We start from the raw sequence: 9,166 nt of genomic DNA, 5'->3' as shown, positions 1-9,166 counted from the left end.
TAACCTCCAGCAGCCCCACAATATTAGATAGGGTGTGTGGGGCCTGAGTTTGCCTAAAATCCATTCATTACTGTTCCTAACCCAGAAAAATTCCCTTCCTGAGCTGAAAGTCTTTGCAGAAGTGATATCTGTGTTACATAACGGAGGGTGTTTCATCCATAAAGAGAGGAAGCAGAGGTCAGGCTGAGAGGGTGGGCTCTCGAGGTGCTGGCTCTGAAGAAAGAAGTGTAGGCACACTTTACGCTGCAAGTGAAATGTGTGAGTTGAGAGTTATGTAAATCTAGAGTAAACCCCTGCTCTTTCCCTTTCCAAATAAACCTCCACATAGCTGGTTATTATTTTGAAGCAATTTTGCTCTCTGATGATTCAGTGAGGGAAACTGCTGAAACAAAACAGAAGTGAGATGCAGAATAGTTAATATTGCAGAACAGCATAGGAGGGACACATCATCTTTAGTTTTTGGGTCTCAGTCCTCGCTCAAGGCAGTTAACCCTCATCCAGCCAGAGAAGAGTTGCAGTATCTGTGAACTAGTTGTTCACTCATGCTCTGGCACTGAATATGGAGGACATGTAACAAACTACTTGCAATCAAGCTCCAGTTCAAGAAGGTAAAAAATCATAAATGGGCTAGTGAAAACATTTGAATAATGAATAAATAGGAGAGAGACGACAATTTATTTCAAGGGGGAGCAAGCGAATTTTTTTCACTACACACTTATTCATCTTCCCTTAATTGGCATTTTCCACTAAGGTAGAATACAAGGCTGGAAAGCCAACAACCATGGACATGAGATTTGGGATGTCCTGGTGACAGTGTTTTTGAGGGCAGGCAATTGAACTAAGTCAGGCAGAGCAAGAGGGTGTTGCTCTGGCAGCATTGGTCTGGTACTGTAGGATGTGATGGAGCTACACGAAGCTCTGTATGAGGAAGTTTTCATAGCACCTGCCCACGGTCTGCTCGGCTACATCCCACAGTAATCTCACTTTCACACATAGATTTTGTGGGTCTGCAGTTCTTCTAAGTAGACATGAACGATGGAGGGACTGAGCATTTCCTCAGAGAGCAGCGAGTTAATTAATGGCTCCAAAGCACATTACTATAGCAATGAGCTGATGCATTATAAATCACTTCCAACCACTGACTGAAGGTCGTATCTCTGTGCCATGGACCTTGCCTATATGCACAGTTTTCCCCATCTTCAGTGAACATGGCATGTGCTTAGCTGAAATTGGAATTCAGACCTTTAAAACGAGTGAGCATAGAAACCACACTCCTGAAGCGTTTGAAATAAATGCTGCAGCTACTGCATGTCTGAGCTGTGCATCTAAATAGGTTCTGGTGAGGCCTCTAGGGCTTTGGAGAAGCCTTTCCAAATGGATATGAGTCATATAGCACTTAATCATTTAGATACTGATGAAGATTGTTTGTTTGTGAGTTCTCCTTTTTCTGTAAATTGAGCTGGCTTTTTTGGGAAAGGCAAGTGTTGGCTTTGCTGTGAGATGTAACTGGTCTGCAGCTGCTTGTTAAAACCGAGCTGTTCTTCCTTGTATCTGTACCATTGAGAATCACTGGTAAGCACTGCTTCCTGCGATGGAAGTGCCTTCCACTTAAGACAAGAAGTCATGAGGTGCAGGGAGACTGTGAGCAGAGAGGAAAGGGAAAAGTAGAGAGGAAGCATGTCCTAATTTTGGCTGGTAAATGGATTTATGTATCTGTTTGAATGACAGCATAAATTTGCTGATCAGACTCACTATTTCACTAGTTTAACTGCATCATCCTCCCACTCAGCTGTTGCACGTTGCAGAGGGAGTTGGGGGGGTTTACAGGCATTACATCTCCGTTCAATATTTGTGTTTCATTCTGCCCCATTTAGGATATTTTCCTTGCAAATAAAGTTATTTCCATTGTGTAGGCTTTTGCTTTTGCCTTCTCTGTTTAACAAACATTAATTTTATACTCTCTCTGAATCCTGTGGAGAATGGCAGTCCACCTAAAATCTGAGGTGACTTGAAAATTGCATTAATGAGCAGTTGTCTTCCTTTTACCTATGCAGCTAGGACTTCCAGACAATTTCTTGAGACCAAATATATCACAGTGCCTGATTCTACTTAATCCAAATAAAAGTAGACTCCTTTTGCAAAGCTAAGAGGGTTTTGGAAGTATTCCCGAAATGTAAGAAGGAATAGATCAAACTAAAATCTAGATTTCTGGATGGGGCAAGCTGAACTGGGAACATGCTGGAGAAGGGGAAGGCAAAGAAGCAATGCTAAAAGGCAGTGGGGTCAGCTCAAAAAATGGCAGTGCATCTCCTTCCAGAGGCTTCTCCAGAAGGCAGGACTTCAGGGGAATGAGAAATACAGTAGCCACACTGCAATTAGAAGGAACCCTGCGAACCTGCTTGAGACTCTAATGGATGATGTGCATCACGTTTCGCAGTTTTCATCTCTTGTGACTAAGGTTTGCCATACTGAGGTTTTCATCTCTTGGGATGAAGCCGCCTGCACTTTTAGACCTTCAGGACCTTCTGTACCTTTTATCTTTGATTTGATTCCATCTCATCTTTCTAGCAGCCTTTGATTTCCCAAGTGAATTAAAGTTCCAAATGTCATATATCTGAGGATTGGCATAAAAAGGGGTTTAAAAGGGCTTCTTTTGGAGCAGCAGGAACCACATGCATCCAGCATTGAACAGCTCCCAGATGTTGCAGCTTCATTTAATTGCTGAAATCAGAGATGTTGGGAATGGATTTCATCTGAAAGTCTGATCTCCTAAACTAAAAGGCATAGGACAACATTTGCTCATCCCCTGGAGATGCTGCCAGAAGTCTGTCTCTAATTAGCAATGTTAATGGAGTATTAACATAAGCCACGCCAGCAAGGGAAACTGTAGAACACATTATCATCAGGAGAGCCAGCTGTGTAAAGGCGTGTAAAGATGATGATAAATGTACTTTGTGGCTTGAGGAGCCGGCTGCTGAACTCCTCCATCCCCTAATCCAGAAGAAGCGGAACGGGGATGGACACGCCAGGCTGCTGTTCTCTGTGCCATTGTACCAAAGAGGGATGGAGCAGGGAAAAAGTAGAACAGATGTTACCTTCATAGGAACAGGGAGATGAAGGGGACTTCCCAGCTGAGTCAAGACTTTTGCTGTCACAGGCTGAATACTTTTGGCTCAGCTCCATCTTTCAGCTGTTTAGAATCTTGCCTTTTGCAACCTCTGTGGAAGGTTGATCTGGGCTCTAAATATCGTGATGGCTCTGATTTCCACTCTAAACATCTCCAGAGATACTTTGTACTATTTGTTCTTGTTTTGTGGGGTTTTTTTCCCCTTGACTTAGAGTCTGCGAATAGTCTGGCCTGAGAGTGAGGCTCAGAGACGTTGTAAAGCTACTCATTTCCTTTATTGCCTTGGATTCTTCATAGTCAAATATTGACCATACAAGTCCTACAAATCCTCACACACTTGCCCCACCACATCCCTCATGGTGTCAATATTGCCAGCTGACAGAATTTTATTTCTCTAAGTTCGTGCTTGAAATCCAGAGCCTTCAAGTGGGCAAACTCAGTATACCAGCTCCTTCATTTATAGATTGTGGGGCTTTCTGCTCTGCCCTGTGAAGAGAGCAGTGAGCTCTAGATCAGTAACACACAGAGCTCTGGAGCAAAATGCTTGTGCTTTAATGTGACAGGACCAACAGGCACTTTGTAAGACAGTGCTAAATCCTACTGACATGAGCTTGTTTGCATAGTTTCCTGATGGAGCTACACATTTCACCCACTGACCTTTTTGACATTTTCCTGGTTTCCCTCCTGCAGGAGCACTTCAGCAGTAAAGTGCCATACTCTGCTGAACAAACTTGGCATCTCGTCAAGCTGACTTATTTGGTGTGTATTTACACTTGTAGACTTTAGTACTCTCCTGGCAATTGAGCTTCCTTCCTGCCTACATAAATATGATTTCATTATTAGCTTTGTTTGGTTGTTGTTCTGCATCTGCGTGCTTTCCTTTCCAAAGCTGTCAAAGAGAATTGCAGGTGTTGATCTCGATTTGTACCCAAAGCATCCTGAACTCTCTACCCCACCTGCCAACTCTGATAATGAGCAGCACTCTTGACCTCCTACCTAAAACAAACCATAAAAACTCACCCCAATAATTTTTTTACATTGAGGAGCCCATAACTTCTGTTAGAGCTACAGCCAGTGGTTTTGTTTTTTTATACTTAGAAAAAAGTATCCAGTTTCTCTCAAAGGTACTTTTCTGCCTTTTTCCTCTTGTACTTAAACTTGTGATGTTTACTCAATACACAGTCTAAGCCAGAGAAGTTGCCTTTGCACGAAGGGTCCCAAAGTACATGGGACTGATCTTGTTTAAGTTCTTGTGAAGTGCAGGGGAAGGTGCTATGAGCATGATCTGGACAGGAAATAAAGATCTTATTCCCACTATAAATGTTGTCTCCTTGAGCAGGTCAGATGAAAGATCTCATACGATTGCTCATAACACTGTATTGGCCCTCCCAGGGTGCTAGCAATCTCAGCTCCCATTGATAGTGGTGGGTGTCCATGTTGATCAGGCTTTGTGGGTACAGGTGATGACTTCTAAAATGCCTCCTAGGATGACAGGCTAACTTCCACTTGGGGTAAAATGTAGAGCCAGTGGTTGGATCTCCACTTCCTTTTGCATTCTAGGCACTGCCTTGGCTGTTTCTGGTACAGGCACTGCCAAGGTCTGACAGCAGCTGGCTTCGGCACTTCAACAGAGAGGCAGATGAGCTGCAAGCACACAACCTTCCACAAGTCTGGGTTAAACCAACTGCTGTGCATTTGGAAAGGAAGATAATTTCTGTACAACTCCTGGACGATTCCTGTTTACTGGAAATTAACCATAAGACTCCTGTATGTCCCTACTTCCCTTTTTCATTCAGGAAACCTTTTCTGGTTGGAAAGGATATATTCGCATGTACTGAATTGAGGATATGCTGAAGATGTGCTAATGCCAGTGGTCTGTATATGCATTATTCTCTGTGCAGTCTCACAGCCCATGTACCTGTAGCTGTCTCCAGGGAATCTCAGAGTCAAAGGAGAGTTGTAGGGAGGGTGGCATTCACCGTGTGTTCAGCCTTTCATGGGCAAAAATACTGCAGATGATTGTCACTTTGTTAGGGTATTCTAGATCTCCTTGCAAGCTTTTGCAATTTTCCTGCAGAGGAAAAGTTTTCCTGCACGTTTCTTGGAATTCATTTGAGTCCTAGAACTATGTTTGGATCAAAGCATTTCTGCTAGAAAAAAAACACAAATCTCACTTTACTAGGCTGGGACCTGGCTCCATAGTGGATGGAGAAGCTGCTAGAATAAGGGTAGATTTGTTTCATGAGATGGAGGAGAGCCGAAGAAAGAAAGTGAAACCAAGCAGTCAATTTGCTAGCTGTAATCTTTGATCTGTGGCTGTCTGCAAACAGAATCACAGCTCTGTGATTAGATGTACATGCTCATTATGTGTTGTACTCTCCAAGCAGGCATTGTACATACAGAACAATGTATTCCGCTTCCTTCTGCCCAAATATCTTTTTTCATCTATATTGCATTAAGACCTTGAGGCCTATCATCAGGGAGAGAAAAAATACAATTTTCTTATTGTACAATGCATTTCATTCCCAGCTGCTGTATTAAATTTATTCCTATTTGAAGTGGTGTCTGCGAGTATAAATCATTTAAGTTTATATGTTTTTGTTGCTGTGGCAACTGTTTGACTAATTGAATTCCAAAGTGTCTCTCTCTATTTCAAAGCTATGATAAAGGGCACACATATTCTTAGCAGCAGGAGTCTGAAATGAGGCGGGGGAACAGGCAGACCTGTCAAAATGACATGTCCTCAATCTCCTGTGCACAGGTTTAGCAACTGCACCTTTGCAATTGGTGGGGAGGAGGGCAAGGGCTGTGGAGGAGCCACAGCTGCCTGTAAGCTCTCCCTGTGAGTACCATATTCAGAAATGCTGTTCATGCCCTTAGCAGGATGCAGAAGGCATGGAAAGCCTGTGACTGAAGCATTGGGAAGGACATGTTTTACCTCTGTGTCCGTTTTCCCCATTATTCATCAGTTCTCAGTGGACCTGAAGTGCTAGAGTACTTCATGGTTATAAAAAAGCCCAAGTTATAATAAGCCCCATCTTCCTTCCATAGAGACTTTGTATGAGCTCCTGAGGCTTGTCTACTCGCTGGGATCATGCATGTGCTCCTAAGGGATTTCTTTCCCTGTCAGTTTTTAGCAGAAAAAGGCTCCTCAGAGCTATGGCTGAGAGCTAGGGAATACTGGGGTGTCCTGAATCTCCCCTGGGGGACTTGCAGGGGCAATTTCTACCCTGCTCTATAACTTTTTTTTCCAGCTACAAAGTAGAGGCAGATGTCCTCCTAGACTGAGCCAGGAGGACAGAAACATTAAAACTTAACTCTTTGCAAGGGAATTTGTCCCAGGAGGGTGAAAGAAGCAATTCTTCTGCAGGCAGAAATTTCCAGGCAGGAGCTGGCCTGCCTGTGCTATTCCCAGCTTGTTCTGGTCACTTCTGTTAGCCTAGAGAGGGCTCCTTTTTTGTGTTAATTATGTAGGTGTTTATTACGGCCACAAAATGTTAATAGACAGCCTAATGGAAATCACGCTGGCTAATGAGAAGCTCCTGAATACCTGCTGCTTTTCTCTGGGAATAAAAGCAGCCACAATTCAACAGGAAATCATTTCCCTTGCTCCTGCCCTGCGCTTTTACCTTGTGATTACATCGTGCCATTAACCTTTCGTCTGGCTCTCTCTGCAACCTGGGGGAAGGCCAGGACCTCTCCCTCCCCTCCACCCAGAGGGGATGCAGGGTCTGCTTGCCTTTCCTGCTTTCTAAAGGGTAATCTGTAAGGGTTTTATGGAGCTTGAAAAGGTTACTGTGTGCGTCTGAGCCGACTCAGGGTGACTGTGGCAGGAATGAAGTACAGGGAGCCCTGAGCAGATCCAGCCCTTCCTTTGCCCGCCTTCCTGCAAGGGATGCTGTCCGGGCCGGGACATGTGCCTGTAGACTGACAGCCCAGTTGTAGGCAGCCTCAGCTGCTGTTTATTTTGGTGTGTTTTTATTCCCAGCCCATTAGATGCTCTACCAGCCGCTGCATGCTCATATAATCACCTCGTCTCAGATAGGCAAAGACAAATTGCAACAGGTACTGGGAGGGGGCAGAACAAGGTGACTCCTAGGGAACTTGGTCAAATTGTGAGGGTTTTTTTTTTTCTTTATTGTATTTTTAATGACTTTCCAAAGGTCTCTATCACATAAATGCCTTAAATAAATAATAAAAAGGAACCCTGTCCGTCAGGCTGCCTGGCCAGAGCTAATGTGGCTAAAATGCAAATCATCAGCTTCTGGTTTGTCTGATGTAGAGAAAGGAAAGGCATCTGTGCTTGATGAGGGGTGAGGGTGCAACCTGGTTTTGGGGCTCAGAAAGCAGCAGGAATGAAGAGCTAGTGCAGCATTTATGGGGAGAAGAGCAGGCTCCTCTTGAAGAAGAGCAGGAGTAGGCAGAAGAGCGGTGGGTTGGAGTAGAGGGGTCTATGTGTGTGCAGTGGGTTGGGCGGGGTGTCACACTGGGAGGCTGTGGGTGAGAAGACGGGTGTGTGCTGGATTAGGGTTGGGATGTGCAGACTTCTGGGGGAAAGGGTGGGTTTGATGATGACCAAGAGTGTACAGGGAGGCAGGTACGCTTGTGTGCACACCCGCTGGAGGAGGGCACATGCCTCTAATTTTCATGGGGGAGCAAAGGTCTCCCTTAGCAAAAAAATAAAACTAAAACCAAACAAACAAACAAAAAAACAAAACAAAAAAGAAAAAAATCCGAACTCAGGAGGCAAAATCCATTGGAGATATTGGAAAGCTGCATAGTTGAAGCTGTGAATGAAAAAGAGACTCTCTTCACCGGGCAATGTGGGAACTCCCAGCTGGGACCAAGTTTCACCATTTTTCCCCTGTGGGCAGAAATTTTATGCTTCTGTCTTTGCCTGCCAAAAATAATAATTAAAAAAAAAAAGTCATCTTACTGCTGCAGAAAGAGCCAAACATTTCCCTCGTGGGCTGCCTTAGTGAACAGTTGTGAAAACACCAGATTTCATTGTAAAGGTGGGATTTCTCAGTGGTGAGGAGCTGCAAATGAGGCATGTTGCAGGGTCCATATGGAGTTGCTGGTAGGAACTCAACACCAGGCTCTTGGAAGTGTTTCAGAACAGGCTTTCGGGAAACAGCAGAAAAGCAGTTCAAAAGGTTGGCTTTCAGTAATACATAATGCTGTAAAAATAGCATCTGAGCATCTTCTGTTACCTGGGCACTGGTACCCAGATCCTGTCGAGTGATTTCTCTGGCACTCGTTCTCCCTGCCTTGACTTTAACGGTTGTGCAGATTATTTTATGATCAATAAATATCCAGACAGACACAGTGAAATTCCAATCAGAAAAATTTACAACATTAAGGCAGATATTGTATAGCAGGATATAAATAAATAGAAATTGTCAGTCAAATTCCTGGCAGCTAGAGTCTGGTGTCAGTTGCAGTAAATTAAGTGTTACTTCACAAATCACCTTTATGGTTTTGCTCAGTAAGTGTATATGTGCAAAGGCTTTTTTTCAACATGCAATGGTAAATATCCTCTGGTCCCTGTGATATCAGCATGAAGCCTGTGTCAAGAGCCAAGGTGAAGCAAGGGACAGCGGTGGATTTTGCCATAATCCTGAGTCTTGTTCCCAGCCCTAAGATTTACTCGGGGTAGTTGAGTTTAGGTGCTGAGCAATCCAGGCAGCAAACCAACAACACAAGAGGGAAGTGACTGTATCCTTTTAAGTCAAGGAGAGCTTTCTGCACTGTGGAAGGGCTGCTTGATGTCATGATGTGGAGACCCACTGATAGAGGGGAGGAGCAGCATGGACTCCTGTTGTCTCTACCAGGATGAAGTGAGCTATGGTTGGTGTAGGCTGTACCTAGGGGTAGGTGGGAAGAATGAATCAGGTCAATAGTGAGACCATCATTTACTGCAATTGGGATGACATTTTACCTACAGATTATTACCTTTCATTAACAACCATTACACTTGCTGGCCTGACCCACAATACACAAGTCCTAAAGCATCATCTGGAGGTTCCTGCACTGTTG

This window comes from Nipponia nippon, unplaced genomic scaffold, assembly GCF_047370975.1.
Source record: "Nipponia nippon isolate SJK-2023a ecotype South Korea unplaced genomic scaffold, ASM4737097v1 scaffold_9, whole genome shotgun sequence".
NCBI classification, from domain to species: Eukaryota; Metazoa; Chordata; class Aves; order Pelecaniformes; family Threskiornithidae; genus Nipponia; species Nipponia nippon.
The sequence above is the reverse complement of the archived record's forward strand: the minus strand, read 5'-3'. Positions refer to the sequence as shown.